Source organism: Chelonoidis abingdonii, chromosome 9, assembly GCF_003597395.2.
Source record: "Chelonoidis abingdonii isolate Lonesome George chromosome 9, CheloAbing_2.0, whole genome shotgun sequence".
Classification (NCBI taxonomy): domain Eukaryota; kingdom Metazoa; phylum Chordata; order Testudines; family Testudinidae; genus Chelonoidis; species Chelonoidis abingdonii.
In genome coordinates, this window is record NC_133777.1 from 56396014 (window position 1) to 56415432 (window position 19419).

Genomic DNA, 19419 nt, shown 5'->3' on the forward strand with positions numbered 1-19419 from the left:
AAGCATTTGGTTATTGTTTGTGGAGATGGGAGATTAAGGGACCAGGGTAGGATTGTGAGTATCAATATTTTTGTAGTGGGAAGCATGATGGAGTGCACCTGCATACTCTGGGGATTAGCTTTGCAAGGTCAACACTCTTTTCCCCAAGTTGCATACCACCTCTCTATCTGGGTCTACAGCCCATCTGTCACTTGTGAGCTGTAGCCTCTTCGTCATGATTCAGCTGTGCAGCCAGGGCACCATACATGTTTTCCCCCTTCTGAGATAGCAAAGCCTTCCTTCAGCAATCCTGAGCAGTCTTCCTATTCACTACTGTATAGTACTATTCCCTTAGTGACAACAGTCAAGGCTCACGGACCCTCTAGCCAACAGTCAAGGTCTTTGCCCTTTCCTTACCACCTGGCACTTCCCCTTTCTCTGGGTTTTCCACCTTCAACACTCCCTCCTCCCAGAGAGTAATTGAAGGCTACATGTCTCTTCAGCCTCCAAACACTTCTCCCAGGTAATGACTGCAGCCTATTGCCCAGCAGCTCCTTCTGCTACCAATTTCCTGTCTTTATAGTCTTAGCCCAGCTCGTTCCTCCTCAACTGAGCTCCCACACTAAGTTAGGGAACTACTTAGCCACCTGATGGCCCTCAGTTGTGACTTGCTGTGCTAATTAGCCCCATGGGTGTTCCAGGGCTGGAGCAGCCACAGGGAAAAAATAGAGGGTACTGAGCACCCATCAGCAGTCTCCCTGTCAGCTTTCCTCCTACCCCCACCCAATGCCTCCTGCAAGCCACGATCAGCTGTTTTGCAGTGTGCAGGAAGCACAGGGGGGAGGGGGCAGAACAGGATGAGAAGGGGCAGGGTGGGGCCTTGGGGGTGTTTGGTTTTGTGAGATTAGAAAGTTAGCTTAGTTCCCTTAGAGCAGTGGCTCTCAACCTTTCCAGTCTACTGTACTCCTTTCACGAGTCTGATTTGTCTTGTGTACCTCAGGTTTCACCTCAGTTAAAAACTACTTGCTTACATAATCAGACATAAAAATACAAAAGTGTCACAGCAGATGATGACTGAAAAATTGCTTACTCTCTCATTTTTACCATATAATTATAAAATAAATCCATTGGAATATAAATATTGTACTGATATTTTAGTATATAGAGCAGTATAAACAAGTCATTGTATGAAATCTTAGTTTGTACTGACTTTGCTAGTGCTTTTTATGTAGCCTGTTATAAAACTAGGCAAATATCTTAGATGAGTTGATGTACCCCTGGTTGAGAACCACGGCCTTAGAACAATACCCAACAGGCATAACTTGCCTTTTAAACTTGTGTTAAAACCACTAAGTAAGGGGAGAATCAGGATCAGAGAGATTTACTGTGGGGTAGCAAACAGCAGATGTGTAGCACGTGCACATAAATCACTAGGTGTACATTTGCTCTGTCTGAGCAACACCTCAAATTAATGTCTGAACAGTAAAATGAAGTGTATCCTATTACAAATTGAGAAAGATTTGCTATTGAAGTAAACAAATTATTCTATAATGGCTGTACACAAAAGTGGGCATAGATTATTAACTGTAGAAAGGTGGATAGTTACAGGTTTGCGCTTAAGCAGCACAGTTAAAATGGAGATACAGATTGTTTAACTGATTCAGGATGACAGTCTGTAGATTAAATATATTCCTTAAAGGTCTGTCAATAAAGTTTACTATTAATTGTCACTTGAAATCAAGTATTTCTTACAAAATTATGTCGCTTCAACGTTAAGATGGTATAGTCAGTCACACACAGGTGAGAAAATATGGAGTTGGCATTGATCTAGTACCATCTCAACTACTGTTTCTACATTAGACATAGGTTTATAAAAATGCTGTCATTACATTCAAGGGGACAGCACTGTTGTTTATGTTATTTATTAGTGATTCTAGTAGATGTCCAGTTTTATCAAGTTTGCAGACTGCAGATGCTGCACAGTGGGATTTGAATGCCTCTGCTAGACTACATTTCAGGAATATTGCATTCAGGTTGCAATCTTTTGGCAGCCCAAAAGGCCAGTGTTTGTGTCATGATCCGTTTTTATTTTTATTGCTTAGAAGTTTTTCCATTTTATTATTTCAATTCACTGATCTCTTTTTGTTGTACTCTCTAAAGACAAATACTGATTAAGCTTTTTTTGAGACATACGTTTAGTTTGAGATTCTAGCAAGAGTAGGAAAATGGATTTCTTTTTCCCCTCAATAACTGATCTAATGAAAAACAATGCCAGTGTCCACTTCTAAAAGTGCACTAAAATTCACAGTGTGGGGATAAGAATAGCAAATTTTATTATCAGAGGTGAAAGGTAATGCAAAGGAAACTTCGGTGCCTGTGAGAAAGTGTTCAAGTGTAGAGAGAGACGGTAACACATGCTCACTGAAAATGTAACCATTACCTTGACCTTGAATTTACATAGACTAGAACAGCTGAAGACATGCACGATCCACAGTGTCATTTGTTTCTGTCCAATGAAAGCATGAATCTGTCAAAGCTCTCTTCCTGCTTGCAGACACTAAGCAAAGTGATTTGGGGGGGAAAAAAGATATTATTGTAGTTTCAGAACTACCCAGGTGAAGCCCAATAGACTGCAGTGCCCAATATCAAAGCACTTCAAGTATCACATTTTATTTAACACCTTTGCTGTTGGGCATTGAAGAAACCTGGAGGGCTGAAATGTTGGCAGCTCACTTGAAAAGAAAGGAAGACATGAGTCATTAAAACAGGCTGAGTAAGTAAAAAAAACTTTACCATGCTAATGTAGTGTGCAGCAGAGTGGAAATTTCCTGAGCATTATGAGAAAAGGTTTTCCTGAAGGGGCCACCAGCAACATCCCTGCAAATCAGTTAAACTCAGAAAGCCTTAGCATAGCTGGATTAAGGTACAGGTAGGGCAGCAGCTGGGGATTATAGGCTAATACTGATTGCCCGACTAATATCAAAAGCAACCTGAATGCTGCTATCAATTTACAGTCCAAATAACCCAGAGATTGAGCTAGAATTGATTTTTTTTTAAACTAGTCTCTCTCAAAACACTACTTCCAAACAAGAAGCTCTGAAAGCAGAAACTAAAGCTTGCAATAAGATAGGCTGGAATGATTCCAACTGAGCTATTTTATTAGCTGATTTTTAAACTCTCTTTGGTAATTTTGTGAAATAATACCTTTTTTACTTTTGTTCTGTCTTGGACATAATATAATCTAATACCCCCTGAGTTACTGGACTCCAGGGTTCCACAGAGTAAGAAACTCATGCAGGTTCTGCAAACAAGGCAACATCTTTACTGAGGCTAGCGTAACGTTCAAGCTGTTTGACCATAGGGATCAATGCTGCTCCCTGCTGAGGCCTGCAGCAGGTATCTTCATTATAACATACTGGATAGCAAGAGGGTTTTTCTCACACCACATCAGGCTACAGGGAATGTAACAATGCAAAGGCTTCCTTGAGGGCTGCTCAGCACAACAATATTGTCTGGCTATGGCGAAAGGACAGGAGACATTTGAGATGGGTTTAATCAGGCTGCAACCTTATTATTAGATGTCTGGGACTACCCAGCCGATAACAGTGCACAGTGCAGGTAACCCCATGTTTATTTCATAATTACCCAGGCGGCTTTTACCAGTTCCCCCTCTTTTTCCATCCAGGTCCCTCCAACAAATCCATTGACGAGATCTTACCATACCTGGGGTGAGGGGCTTCCATTAGCTCTGTGACGTTGCACTCCATAATGCTTTGTAGACATATGCTTATGAGTGTAAATATGACATAACTGGAATGTGTTTTATGCTAGATATGCCATGTAACATCTCTCTGCAAAGGTTATAATCTACTGGATATAGTCATCCTATTTGTATGCATATATCATTTTTGTATTCAAAGTTATCAGTATTGGCAACGTACTTGTTTGATTTTAAGTAGCCTCAGTGAAGCAGTTGGTCAGTTTCTTGAGAAAAGACTAGTCACAGTAAGTGCCCAATCAAGAAACACTTAAGCTAACAATGAACTTTGAAAGACACCAATCCACATCTGAGCTTTCCTGGGAATGTGGCATTGGCCTGCAAGGAACTGAGTCATGCATGGACATGTGACTCCAAAACTCCATCTTGGAGCTGGAGTCTGCATAGGAGAGGGGAAGGGGTTTCCACCCAGGAGAGAGAGAGAGACAGACACTATATAAGCTCCTAGGGAAACTCCTCCATTTTGTCTTTAGCTGGCTCAAGAGGTAGCCTCTCCACCCTCAAAGGGTACCTGAAAGAAACTGGGACGAAGGTCAGTAACTATGGGGGTGTGAGTGATTGCTGGACCCAGACTAGGAGGAAATCTAGTCTGTAAAAGAGGCTTATTGGAACATTGCTGAGGGTAAGATTTACCTACATTTAGTTTTTATACTGTATTAGGCTTAGACTTGCGTGTTTTATTTTATTTTGTTGGTAATTCACTTTGTTCTGTCTGTTGTTACTTGGAACCACTTAAATCCTACTTTTTATATTTAATAAAATCACTTTTTTACTTATTAATTAACCCAGAGTAAGTATTAACACCTGGGAGGGAGAGGGGAACAGCTGTGCATATCTATCAGTGTTATAGAGGGTGAACAATTTATGAGTTTACCCTATACAGGGTAAAACGGATTTATTTGGGGTTTGGACCCCATTGGGAGCTGGGCATCTGAGTGCTGGAGACAGGAGCACTTCTTAAACTGTTTTCAGTTAAGCCTGAAGCTTGTGGGGGACGTGGTTCAGACTTGGATCTGTGTTTGCAGCAGGCAAGCATGTCTGAAGTGCTGAAGTCTCAAGCTGGCAGGGAAAACGGGCTCACAGGTAGTCTTGGCACATCAGGTGGCAGTCCCAAAGGGGTTTCTGTGAGCCAACCCGTCACAAGCTCCCCTCTTTTCCTCTCCCTGTTCCTCCAACAAATCCATTTCCAGGACCTTACCATCCACCCCCCTTGTAGGGAGGGTTAAGATGGACTATTAGAATGGTGGGTAGAATGCTGTACCAATCATAGAAGTCTCCAACCACCTCTCATTCATTCCTCTTTTTAAGTCCTTTTCCAAGCCATTTATCTGGTCACTGTATACCTTTCCTATGGAGTACCTGCAGTGGACATCCGCCACAAGGAGGTGCCAGCAATTAGCCTGACGCCCTCCTCCTCACACCCAGTCAGGTTCCCAGACATGTCCTAATGCCATATTTTATATCTGTAAAAAAACATGACAGCACCCAAGTTGGACAGGTGAACCCCATCCTCCCGAAACAACTCTGCTGCTCCATATACTATGCCAGGATGTGAAATTACTGTCCCTTCTATGGTCCCAAGGAATGTGGCCACCTCCCTGTTCACATACTTCCTTGCCTTACTCACGGCTCCCTGCCAGACCCTGCGCTGAAGCATGTCTGACCAAATAATGTTAATTCCTGGAAAAAGTTCAAGGATCAGCCTGAAGTCGTTCCTTCCACCTCTTTAAGCATTCCCCAAATCATTTTCCCCAAGATGCACCACAATTATATCTGGGGGCTGCTGACAGGCACACACAGCATATAGCATCAGTATTAGCTGATCCCATAACATGCCCCTCCTTGCATGCCAACTGAGTAACACTTCATCACCGAAGCCCAGCTGCAAACCCTCAAGCAACCTCGATGCGAACCTGGGCCAAAAAGACAATCCTGTGCCTGCAGATCCACCCCACCATCTGCATGGCCGGTCAGCCAACATCTGTAATGAGATTACAACAAATTAATGTGGATTTACTGCCTGTACGTTCAGTATGCATCTGAATGCCAATGCCCAATTGCCTCTGCTCCCATACCTACCTGTGCTGCTGCTGTTGCTGCCACCCCAATTCTGAATGAGTGGGAACCAAATTCATGGGCTGGCAGCCCCAACTTCATCAGCCCCCATCTCAACACAGTAATAAATTGATATGCTGTGAGGGGACTCCTGTCACCATGCATAAAAATGGCCCTTTAGCCATATAACCCTATAAGCCTTCGAAGCCTAAACTGGGTAGACCCCAGGTTCACCACCCTACCAGAGGATCACAGATTCACCCTGGCCGACTTGATCCGTCTTTGACCATCGCAAGTGTAATATCACTAAATGCTCATGCCATTGTATATCCTGTTGAGTCCCTACTGGACCCAGGTACTAGTGAATGAACTCCCAGACAGAAACTTTTGAACTAAAAAACCACTGCAAGGATCAGGATAACCATTTAGCCTATTGATGAATGTAATGGCAGAAAAGCAATTCAAGATTGTGGAGGACGCCAGTTGACAGGTTGCCAACAGCAGCATGTACCACAGCACCTGTTCCTCTATAATGGGCCATATTGTTGACCAGCCTTCCTGATCCTGAAATTGCATGAAATCATTAAAACTTCTCATAGCTCTGCCACGTGTGTGGGGCAGCTGATCGCCGTGCCACACTGACAACCATTCTACTCCAAGGTTTCTTAGCACTAGTGGCATCTGCCTGGGTTCCCAGCTGGTTCCTGGTGCCAACTCCAGAGATCTGTGGACCTGAAAATGAGGCAAGACATGTGCTATGCCATTGTCAACCCCAGAGAGGTTACCAAGCAATGTAATTCCATGGCACCTTTCCAGGGGCCACGCCTCGAGGCAAAACACACAAGTTGTGCTCAGGCAATTGGTTGGATGGCCCTGCCACTGTACCTCCGAATTCATCCATGTGGAATTATTGTCTTAACAACATGGCCAAACCTCACCCCTGACTTGAATTGTTATTTTACATAAAGGGGATAAGAACTCCCATTAAAAACCTAGACCACAGATTTGCTGGGGTAGTCCCACAAGAGGCCATAGTCCATTCCACTGCTTCTTGAAGCTAGCCTTGGGGGGAAAAAACCCCCACAAGTTGTCCACCAGCAGTTGGAGGGCCCTGCCCCTGTACCCCAAATTCATTCTTATAGAATTATTGTCTTAACAACATGGCCAAACCGCACCCCTGACTTGAATTGTTATTTTACAGAAAGGGGATAAGAAACGCCATTAAAAACCTAGACCACAAAGTTGACCCATCGGCTTTGCCGAAGTAGCCCCACATGAGGCCATAGCCCAATTCCACTGCTTGAAGCTGGCCCCAGCCTCTATTGTCACCCATGCCTCACTCAAATGGGGTGTACCTGCAGGTGGCATTTATTCTACCCTGCATCCTGTACCATTGTGGTATGAATGTGCTGGGACACCCAAAACATGGCTTGCATGCACGCCTGAATGTACAGATTCCACAAAAGCCAGTCCTATAATTAAATGCATGCCCTTGAATGTATTTCATGCCCGCCCAATTTTTGTTTTGTTTTTTATTTATATATATATATATATATATAGTGACTGGATAGCGTAGTGGTTAAGAGCGCCGCACTTTGATATGGGAGACCGCCCTTTGATACGAGAGACCGGGGTTCAAATCCCGGTTGGTAACTTTCAGTAGGTGTCCTTGGGCAAAGACCCCCTAACGCTTCACCTGCCTACTCAAATATGAGGAGTGACACGAACTAGGAGAGTCATGCCGCTCGGACGTTGCCGGATTAACAAGGTCCGTGCCAGATGTTGAGGAACCAGGACAATCTGACGATAAGTGGGCTACTGGAACAAACCATTCATGGACGAGACAAGAGAACCTGGAATTGATGGAATGCTACTACAACAGTAGACCTAATGAGAGGGGATATATGAAACGTATGAGGGGACTGTGGATGGACAAAAGACCTACATCCACACTTACTGAGAAACAGCTAGTTACCCAACGCTTCAACATAGTAAAGAGGAAGCTGCTCTCACAGCTTGAGATAGACCAACTCCACATTACATCCCAGACTCAAGAAGACCTGGAAGAACAAGTGGATGTGCAGCCCACACCTGAAGCTGAAACTTCACTGCCACCCCCTCCATTGCAGAGCACAGCAGCTGATATGAGGCATAAGATCATGGAGAAACTAGCTACAGTCAATCCTCGAGACCGATTACCAAGGCTCAGTGGAGAAGTACCATCAGATAGTATGTTAGAAGATGCCAATAGAGCCTCATGACAATCCCTACTACCACCATAACTCAAACCAATGAACTGGTATACGCTACAGCCTCTGTAATCCTGGAGATGCTTGGCTACACGATCAAGAAGAACAACAGTATGTACCCACCCTGGAAAATGAGGTTGGAGGATAAGATCAAGGCGACTCGGAGAGAAGTTAGTCAGCTGGTGGAACTACAGAAGGGTGTAGAGATTAAGGATAAGACTCGGCTACTGAAAAAAATACAAGGACCTGACTCCATCTGAAGCCCTAGAGACTGCTAAACAAAGGCTCACAGCACTAGCTACCAGGCTAAGGAGATACACTAGAGAAGCAGAGGCAAAAAGTAAATGCCTGTTCTCCAAAGAAACATCCAAGGTGTACTCCCAACTGCAGTGCAACAACACAATAACAGCAGAGCCACCAGCAGCAGAAACTGAACAGTACTGGAAGAACATATGGGAGAAAGAGAAGACTCATAACACCAGTGCAAAGTGGCTGCAGGACCTGAGAACAGAGCACAGCAATCTCCCAGAACAGAAACCAGTCACCATCACAGTAGAAGACATCCAGCAGCGGGTCAAGAACATGAAGAGCTGGACAGCACCTGGACCAGACATGATCCACACCTACTGGCTAAAGAAACTAACAGCAGTGCATGAACGCCTAGCAGCACAGATGAACCAGCTGCTAGCAGCAGGCTCCCACCCAACTGGCTAACACAAGGAAGGACAGTGCTGATCATGAAAGACCCCTGCAAGGGACAGAACCGTCCAACTACCGGCCAATAACCTGCCTCCCCACAACATGGAAAGTCCTATCAGGCATCATAGCGCCAAGCTACAGGACCACATGGGCCAGTACATGAGCACAGTCAGAAGGGCATGGCACACACCAGAGGCTCAAACAACCAGTTGCTCATAGATAGAGCAGTCGCCCAAGACTCAAGGTCTAGACAGACCAATCTGAGCACAGCCTGGATTGACTACAGGAAAGCCTACGACTCAATGCCGCACACGTGGATCTGTGAATGTCTGGCGCTATACAAAGTCAACAGGACACTAAGGACCTTCCTCAAGAACTCAATGGGACTATGGAAGACAACACTGGAAGTCAACTCAAGGCAGCTTGCACAAGTGGCCATCAAGTGTGGCATATACCAAGGTGATGCACTGTCCCCGCTGCTGTTCTGCATAGGCTTAAACCCCCTCAGCCAGATAATCACAAGGACTGGATACGGGTACAGGTTCAGGAGTGGAACTACCATCAGCCACCTCCTCTACATGGATGACATCAAGCTGTATGCTAAGAATGAACGAGACATCGACTCGCTAATCCACCTGACGCGGATCTACAGTGAGGATATCGGGATGTCATTCGGACTGGAGAAGTGTGGCCGGATGGTAGTGAAGAGAGGGAAGGTAGTCAAGACTGATGGGGTGGAACTACCAGCGGGCCACATAGCAGACATACAGACCAGCTACAAGTACCTTGGCGTCCCACAGTCACATGGAAACCACGATGAGGAGGCAAGGAAGACAGCAACATCCAAGTATCACCAAAGGATAAGACAGGTCCTGAAGAGCCAGCTCAGTGGGAAGAACAAGATCCACGCCATCAACAGATACGCCCTGCCGGTCATCAGATACCCTGCGGTATAGTGAGCTGGCCAAAGGAGGACATGGAGGCTGCCGATGTGAAGACCCGGAAGCTCCTCACAATGCACGGAGGTTTCCACCCAAGTCAACACCCAGAGACTGTATACCAGCCGGAAAGAAGGCGGGCGGGGCTTGGTGAGCGTCAAAGCCACTGTCCTGGATGAACCCGGAACATCCAGGAGTACATCAGTAAGATGGCCCCCAAAGATGAGCTGCTGAGAGAATGCCTGAGGCAGCAGCAGACATGGGAGGAAGACCAAGCAGAAGAAGTGCCATGCTGGACGCGCCCGGCATTAACAAGGTTCCGTGCTGTTGAGGAACCAGAACAATCTGACGAGAGCTGGGCTACTTGGAACAACCATGGTGCATGGACGCAGACAAGAGAACCTGGAACTGATGGAATGCTACTAACAACAGTAGACCTATGAGAGGGATTAATGAACGTATTAGGCGACTGTTGATGGACAAAAGACCTACATCCACACTTCGGAGAAACAGCTAGTACCCAACACTTCACATAGTAACAGAGGAGCAAGTGCCTCACAGCTTGAGATAGACCGAAATCCAATTACATTCCGACTCAGAAGACCTGAAGAACAAGTGGATGTGGACCCACACTAAGTCTGAAATCTTCACTGCACCCCCTCATTGCAGGCCAAGCAGCTGATTATGAAGCATAGCATCATGGAAACCTTGCTAACAGTCATCTCGAACCGATTACCAGCTGGGCAGTGGAAAGTACCATGCAAATAGTAAGTTAGAAACTGCCAATAGAGCCCTCATGACAATCCTACTACACCATCAACTTGCAACCAATGAATCTGGTATCAACGCTCAGCCCTCTTAATCCTGGGAGTGCTTGGCTATCACGTCAAGAAGAACAACAGTGTGTACCCACTCCGTGAAAATGGATGGAGGGATAAGATCAAGGTGACCGGAGAGAGTTAGTCAGCTAGTGGAACTACAGACGTGTGCAGTGCTAGGAACAGCTAAGATATTGCGCAGAACCCTCAAACTCCCAGGCCTCTGGTAGAGGACCCGAGGTTGAGGAAGACACATACCACCCATAGGGGTGAGAGGGGAATTTTTTTTAATATATATATATATAAAAAATAAGGCTGGACTTCTCTCTTGGTAAGCTTCAGCTATAAACACAGGCATAGCTAAGGAATGCAGCCTTGGCAGGACACCTCTCCCATGTCTGTCCCAGCCATTGGAGGAACTTAAATTTAGCCTGTATCAGCATGCAATACCCTGCATCTGCTTACTGGGGTGTCTCCCCTCCCCCAGACGAGCTGAGACAGTGTCCGACTGGCCCGTGTGATACCTCGTCCTAGGTAAAGCCTCAGAGGAACCACTGCTGCCCAGAATCCCCACCTTTGCACATCATCTGGTATGGGACTCTGAACCACCTCCTGTACCTCTCCCCAAAGCAGATCCAAACACCCCTGTAATTAGGAACCTTTATCCATTGTTGATTTAACTCACTCCTGCCCTCGGTATCTGCAATCACCTGAGTGGAATGTCCTAGGTCTGGGCAAATCATTACACTTTGTATGGCCTGCAAAGCTGTGGAAACAACTTCAGATGCAATAACCCTGATTACTTGTATCAAATCCCGGCTGACTGTCCTACCATCAAATGCAGCCAGCTCACTTGTGTGCATAAGTGCTTCACTTTGAGCCCCCGCCCCCCACCTGCCCAAGCCTGATAGGCTGTCCTTGTTATCAAAGGCACTATCCCAGGCTCCCCCAGCCCCTTGCCCTTGTTGCAAGGATCCTGCCCTTGGTTCACCCCGGCCCAAATAACTGCACTCATCTGCCCTGTACAGGGTTTGGTTCCTCCTCAGTTCCCTGTTCCAGGGACACTAACTAGGAGGGAGAAGCAAAATTCAACCCCCCTGCTGTCTCCTGCCCATGGCAGGAAAACACAGAAACCCTGTTCCCTAAACCTCTATGTACCACACAGCTGCTATGATTCAGCCTTGGTCCATGTAAAAGGGAAATCTCCAGGCATGGCACTGCCTTCAAACCTCGCATTCTCAAGGGGATGAGTCAGCGACCACTCTGCCCCTTTTGCAGCAGTTTTCATCCCCCTGCCCTCCACCATAAAGCACGGTTCCCTTCACTTGGCCAAGCCAGCCGAACACCCCGCAGCTTGAAGGTGCGGGGTGGTCATTCACAATATACTTTATGTTGCAGTGTGGCTTCTTTGTTTTCACTGTTGTGAGGTAGACAGTTACCTATATTTTAATCAGTCAAAATGAGGCTGAATTGAGCAGATTAGGCTTTCCAAATGTACTCTCAAAATGTAGACTTTGACTCAGTTATAACTGAAGCTTGCTACTGAGCCCCATTTCTGCTTCTAGCCCTGATAATCAGATATGCATCTGGATATGTTACAATGGCATCATTTGAAGTTGCCAGAGTTCAAAAGCCTTACTGTGCAGGGAAAAGTCTTTCCTATGAGCATAGAGAGGAAAATGCACGTTCACATTCTCTCTCTCTGATCTACTGTGACGTACTTACAAACTTCCTTGCAGTATATTGTAATTTGTACTGAGGAAACCACATGGCTGAAATGTCAGTAACAGCAACCAGAATGGGGTAATTAGTATCGCTCAGGTAGAATAACTGGGATTTGTTGTGCATACAGAATATTTCTTTTTAACCCTGTTTTATGTCTTCTAGTGGGGCCTCCCATATCTGCCATTGTCATATCTGTTTGAAAAATTCAAACAGCAGCTTGCACTGGACACAGCAACTTGTGTGTGGCTTTAAAAAAAAGTAGAAACTCTCCTAAGCTATTACTTTTATTTTTGCATTACAATACAAGCCTGTTCCCCAAATGACTGTTCAGACATATAACAGAGATGTTCTTTGCTCATGCCCCCCAAAGAGCTTGCAATCTAGGTTACTTGATCTAATTAGAGAAAGAGTCACCATAACTGAGTTAATACTGAATTAAATATCTTTTCTTACAAAACACAGTAGACATCTAAAAATCTTACTGATATGCACTGCAAACTCAGCTGAGTTGCTGTCAACAATTCAGAAATGTTAGAACCACTTACGGTGAGTCAATATCTAATGAGGAGACCTGCTCCCCACCAACATACAGCAGTTAAAATGGAGTAGCAAAGCAGGTGAAGGCTGGCTGTCCTGATTCAATTTTGTGCTGCATTCACGGCTGCTACTACCCAAGTTCAGCTACTTCTTACAGTTTTGTTTGCTTTGTGAGTGAGGGTACGGGGAGTGATTGGCTCTATATATTCGTCGTGCGAGTTTATGGATTGTATTTAGTGTAAAGGCTGGGAAGCCCAAGAATCCTTCTCACTTTAGCCCATAGGGATGGCTTGCCAGCTTGCCTTCCTTTGTAGCGCAACGTGTAAAACATTAGCTTAAGCAAGTTCACATAAATATGGTTAAGTATGGTAGGCCTGTAACCTTTGGCACAGTTAAATGGGCTGGCAGTTACCCCTTAGATTTTGGGGAACTAAGGATAGGTTGCTCAATGGCAGGAGCTGGAACTTTGCTGTAGCCAGGCATACTATTTTGTTTTGTCTCTCTGCCCTGCTAGGACCTATCTGAGGAAATCAAGAGGCAGCCAGCATTCTTACATAATTGTGAGTTAATTTGATTATAGTGTGTTTGCTCTGCACTCCTCCATGGAGCCAGAGCTGTAATGCAGCTTGCCACTAGGGATCAAGGGGGAGCCAAAAATGTATAAATTTGGCTGGTGAGCTGGATTGCCTGGAGAACAGCAGAGCAGTCAAGATGTGGGGAACCAGGGTCACGAGCTGCTGAAACTGGCTGCAAGCCCTCTCCTTTCCTGGCATGTATAGGAAAAGAGGTTCGGAGACAGGCCACCTGGACAAAAGAAGGCAGTTCGGGCCTGTGCAGAGCATGATTGAAGATTCGTCTATGACTATTTTGATGATGACTGTTCCCCCCTCTCCCCCCCCAAGTAGTAGAGTTTGTTGGGATTTTCTGCAGAAGTGAGAGGTAGAGAGGTATGGAAATAAAAGGGATTTCATGGAGATATTAAATTAACATTGCTGGGAAATTCAGTCCCATTGGGTCTCAGAATACATGAATCCCTGGTTGTAAGGTGTAAATGTCTCTTTCTCCTGTCAATACTTCATTTATGGCCTCTGAAGAAGTAGGAATTGGCAATGTAAATGGTAGCACATCCGTTAGAAAGGAACAAAGGTTTTAAAGGGTAAATGTTTTTTAAACATCTTTGGTCAACTTAATCTGCTGCCATTCGTCAGTGCATTTAATTAGATTCAGTTTTTCTACATTCTGGTCACAATAGGCACTGTGATAATGAATAATGCAACATTCTATTATTTCATTTCATGTAGACAAAAATCTTATTCCATTTTTTGTTTTGACAAAGAAGTTGCTGAGAATATTAAAGACTTGACTATCTACACTCAGTATTCAGTTTTTTTTGTTTACAAAACAGTAATTGGGATCATTTCTCACTGTGCTTGGTTGAAATTTTTATATGTATTTTGGCCTGTTTTGCTGTTCAAGATAAGAGTACATCTAAAATAACCTTCCTATCAACTGTAGAGTGATCTCCGACTGTAAGATCTTATATAATCAGTAACTGTGGTCTAAATCCCAGAGCCTGTTTAAGAAGCTGTAAGAAAAATAAAACCAGGCAGTTATATGAGCTGGGGGTCCACAACTGATCTAATGCACAATAGAGGTGTGGAGATCAGTACCTTTTGTTGGAAGGTGGAGATTGCAGTAGATTCTCTTTGATGGGGCATACAAATCCCACACAAGAGAAGGGATTTGGTTTGCTTTGCAGATGGAGACTGATATCAGCACTGCCCCCATAACATCTATTCAAAGTATTAAGTCTGGGGAAAGAGCCCTCAAGATACAGTAGATGATCCAGAGACAATAGGAAATAAAGATGTGGAGAAAGGACCAAAATTCTTCTCTGACGTAACTCCACTAGGGTTAGACCTGAGATGAATTTGGCCTGAGGAATGCAGCGAGACAGAAGAGGCTGTGTCAACAGGCAAACATTGGATGAGTGAGAAAGACTCGCTCAGTTTCTCTGAGGTTAAGGCAAAACTCAGGCTGAACTTCAGGCAGGCTTTTCCCTGCTCTGATTCAGGCCTGCAGCCTGGCAGCAGCTTGATGAGTGGGAGAGGTTCTCTATGCCTTTCTGAAAAAATGAAAAGCTTCACTATGGACTAAAAGATAAAGGGGTTTGGCCCTCTGGAAAAGACTCCAAATCAATACTTGACTTGGCTAATGAGATTTGGACTGTTTTGAGTAAAGAAGGCTTTTCCTCCAATTGCCATGAGGTTTATTTTTTGCTTTGGCTCTAATTATAGCCAGTTGGCACCGTATTAATGTCCATTGTGCAACTTCACCTGGGCTCTATTAGTGGTATTCCATCACTCCGATTTCTTCTTGAGAAATCAGCTAGTTCCAGGAGCCACAGACTTACTGTTATGTTCCATAGTCTAATTTTACTGAGTATGGGATCCATACTTCTCAGATATTGTTTCACAATAACTTAAATAGAATCCAAATTACATGTATTTGTGAGGTGTCTGGCATTCATTAATAACTAGTAAAATGGATACCTAAGCACTGCTAATGTACAATGCAGTTGTAGCATTGGTTTCTTAGCATTTTGAATTAGCCTTCTAAAGCCTTGGATTTGTTTGTATTATAGTGGGCTTTTAAAACAATGAAAGATGACTTAAAAAATCAATGAAACATTGATGCATAAAAAATGTTTTTAAAAATTATTAACCCCATCATGGAAATGTGTTCTAAGATAACACAGAACTATTACAGTTTAAATTTGGCTCTTAAAAAAATTGATGATTGCACTACAGTTGGTGGCTATCTACAATATATATGACATTCACATGAATGGCAACTTCTTAACAATTTAGTGTTTTTTCCAAATGAAACGCAAAAGAATGATGGTTGCCACTAAAAGTAACATGTTACCATCTATAATAAAGAAAGACAAATGATAAACTGAGTAATTCTTCTAGTTAAAGGTATAGCTTGTAGGGTGGTTTTTAGTAACCTGATGATGCAGCATCTCTTTCAAAATGGGAAATCATTATATTATACATTGTAGTGTATACTTACTAATTTACGTGACTAATACACAATTCTGTATAAAGTCCACTATAATTAAAGATTAACAAATTATACTACTTCAGAATCTTACCAGCATTTCTGATTAACACACATACTTTCTACAGAATGGAAAAGGGTAATATATAATTCTCAATCTCAGGGTAAGTGCTATAGTCTTTTTATTGAGTGGTAGAATTCTGTTAAGTGCAGAACTTTTATGAAGAGAATTGTTACTTCTAACAAGTGTGGTATATGAATTTGGATCTGTAAACCTTACTTAGGAAGGTGCTTTGACTTCAGTGTGATTATTCATGTGATTTGCAGAATCAAACCTTATATTTAAGAGGGTTGGCTTCAGATTAGCGTGTCACTTTGTTCAGAGTGCAGAAAACAGTTTAACAGAACAGACTTGTTATTTATTGTAATTCCATTTTTGGTGCCTTACTTTAATTTAAATTCATTCAGTCTGTCCTCAAATTGCAGTGTGGGGGAGAAGCAGCAAAGAGAAGGTAGCAGATGTGCAATTGATTCTATTCTTTTGTGTTAACACAATACACACCCCAGATGAGGATGTTTATAAAACATTGAGACTAAACTTCTGTTGCTGATGGCAATATTACCATTTATAGTTCGAAGACAATAAAAGTGAAAAGAAGATCAAATGTATAATCTATTTAATTAACCATATAAAACCCCAATTGGGAGTGGAGGTGGGGAGAATGCAAAATCCTTACATAAATTTTTATAGCTCCATAATAATATACCATTGTCTAGTCTAGATTGAATAAGAGTCATTAACTGATGTTTTAGGTTGCTGTTTTGAGATTACTTGTCTATAAAGATTGTGACAAAAAGTTCCTCCTCTACCTTGGTGGGTCCTGCACTTATTGGCGGATTTGCTCGCCTCACAGATTCACCCTGTGGGTCGGGAAACAGCCCAGAGACCTTCCCTTCTGTTAGAAGCCACAGTCCAGGTCAGTTCCTCCTGTATTTGATCAGGAGTTGGGAGGTTTGGGGGAAACCCAGGCCTGCCCTCTACTCCAGGTTCCAGCCCAGGGCTCTGCGGACTGCAGCTGTCTAGAGTGCCTCCTGGTACAGTTGTGCGACAGCTGCGACAGCTACAACGCCCTGGGCTACTTCCCCAAGGCCTCCTCCCAACACCTTCTTTGTCCTCACCACCAGACCTTCCTCCTAATGTCTGATAACCCTTGTACTTCTCAGTCCTCCAGCAGTGTGCCTACTCACTCTCAGCTTCTTGCACATCTCTTGCTCCCAGTTCCTCACACAGACTTCCTCTCCCCTGGCTCCCTTTGGGCTACTGGAGTGAGACCTTTTATAGCATCAGAGGGACCTTAATTAGAGTCAGGTGTTCTCATTAGCATGGAGCAGCCCCTGCTCTGGTCACTCAGGGAACAGAATACTACGTATGCAGTGGCCAGTATACCTTCTTTCTACTGCTCCGCTGTTCACAACTGGCCTGGGTCTATCACAAGATACAAACTGCAAAATATCTAAAAATGCTTTAACTTTGTCAAAGAGCAAATATCTTTCACTTCAGCAGCAGTCCTTGATTTGAGAAGTCAGAAAAATGAAGTTTATATATTTTGTTATGGGATCCCAGCTTTTAAAAGGTCAATTTTCTGTATTCAGTTTTGGCCAAATCTGGAGAAAATACATTGTTCTGGCCCCCTCCCCCTCAAAAGGGGTGGGGGGAACCTGTTTTAGAATTTGAGACAGCCAGACTACAGTATTAAATTAAAAAAAAAATCTTAATTTTTGCATGGCAGTTCCCGTATCAGTTTATATAAATTAAACTTCCCTACACTCAAGTAGAAAATGCAGATGATATATTCTTCTAACAGGCCTTAGCGGTCTCAAATTTAGAAGCAAATACTTAAAATACGGTCAGTTTTGCATACGTTTCAGGAAACCATTCTTCTTGTGCCACCGTGAACCCCTTTATAAGACTTTGTATCCAGTCTTCTTCAGAGGAGTTAACTGTTCCTATGAGTCCAACATGAAAACAAATTAGGTGCAATAGCTCAATCTCCTTTTGGATAGATTTGGCTGTGTCAGAGAACACGTCAGATATTTCCCAGATCAGTTAATCAGTCCTGTGCACCTAAAGAACCAATAGTAGCCCAAAACAATTCCAAAGGAAGAGAGAATTTATACTGAGGTGGAACAGTTTGAGAGACGGCCCAATGTACTACCCTGCATAAAGGAACTCTTGCTTCCTATTTCATAGTCTCCCCAAGGCTTTGTAGCTGAACTAAAACATCTTTCTAGTGGCAGCAGGAACTTTCAAAAGATTTTATGTTTACTATTCTGATGTGTCTAATGGCTTTATCTTGTTTCACTCAAATCATGACATTCCTATTAAATTAAACAAACCAAGCACAATAAAGAACCTTCACGGATATTTCTAAGTAAGTATCTGCCTAGAAAAGGGCAATAAAAGATGTGATATGTCTTGACAAATAAAGAAAATTGACATCTTGGTAGGGAAGAATGAAAAAGTTTCTCTTCGCTCCTGATTCCAGTTGAAAATGAAAGTGAGTATGGGCAACCTGTACTTCATCTGTTCAAGTGATTGATAACACAATTAATGCTCTCTCATAATGGGCAATTTAAGTGAAACCTTAATTTTTTTTTTTAAGATTGTAGCTATTAATGGGTCAGAAGAAAAAAAATGCTTATTTACAAAGGTGTGTCATCTTTTTGGCAACTGTGATGTCAGTTCTCAATAGAGACAGTCATTCACCTGAAGTTCTATTTATGGCATTACTTTTTTGCAAAAGGAGAAGTGGCTATTTAGGTTTCAAGCTGTAGTTGGGGAGCTGTAGTCTACTGCCATTTCTATCTATCTTTAACACACCTAACCCCTCCTCCCCCCAAACTGTAAAGATGGATGCAGGCCACAGAATTATTTGGTTTCTAACATCTTTAGGCAGAAACAGTGTGTGCGCACATGCACGTTCATGGTGCCTACTACAATGCGGTCATGACCCTAGATTAGGGCCTTTATGCAGAATTGCAATGCAAAGAAGAATTCACATCCCAATCTGGGTTTTTAAAATGTCAAAGTTCAGGGGTGTTTGAATGTTGACATTAAATTCAAGCCTGTGTCCAATAGTTTGGTATATTTCCTGCTCTTTTTCTTCATCCTTAGGAGTTTACTTGCCTTCCCTGCAATTTATGGTGCAGGGATACAGTGACCTGACATTCAACATATACATTTGAAAAGGCCAGGCAGGCAGCACGCTATATACTGCCAAAAATAGAAAGAAGTTCATTAAACTCTCCTAGAATCTTTGACATGAAAATCATATTAGAGATGTGAGGAAAAATATACAAGATGATTCTATTTTCTCAACACCACTGAAACAACTGGAAGGAAAGACCGTGAAAATAAGCTAAGCGCCTTAGGAATGTAACATTATGCATTCATGGCTTTTCACAAGCTCTTCCCTGGACCAGTGTGATGTGGTTGATTATTTTAAGATTATATTCATCCCTAGTGGCTATATGGTTATTCAAACTAAGACACCAAAAGAGAGAACACTAAAAATGCT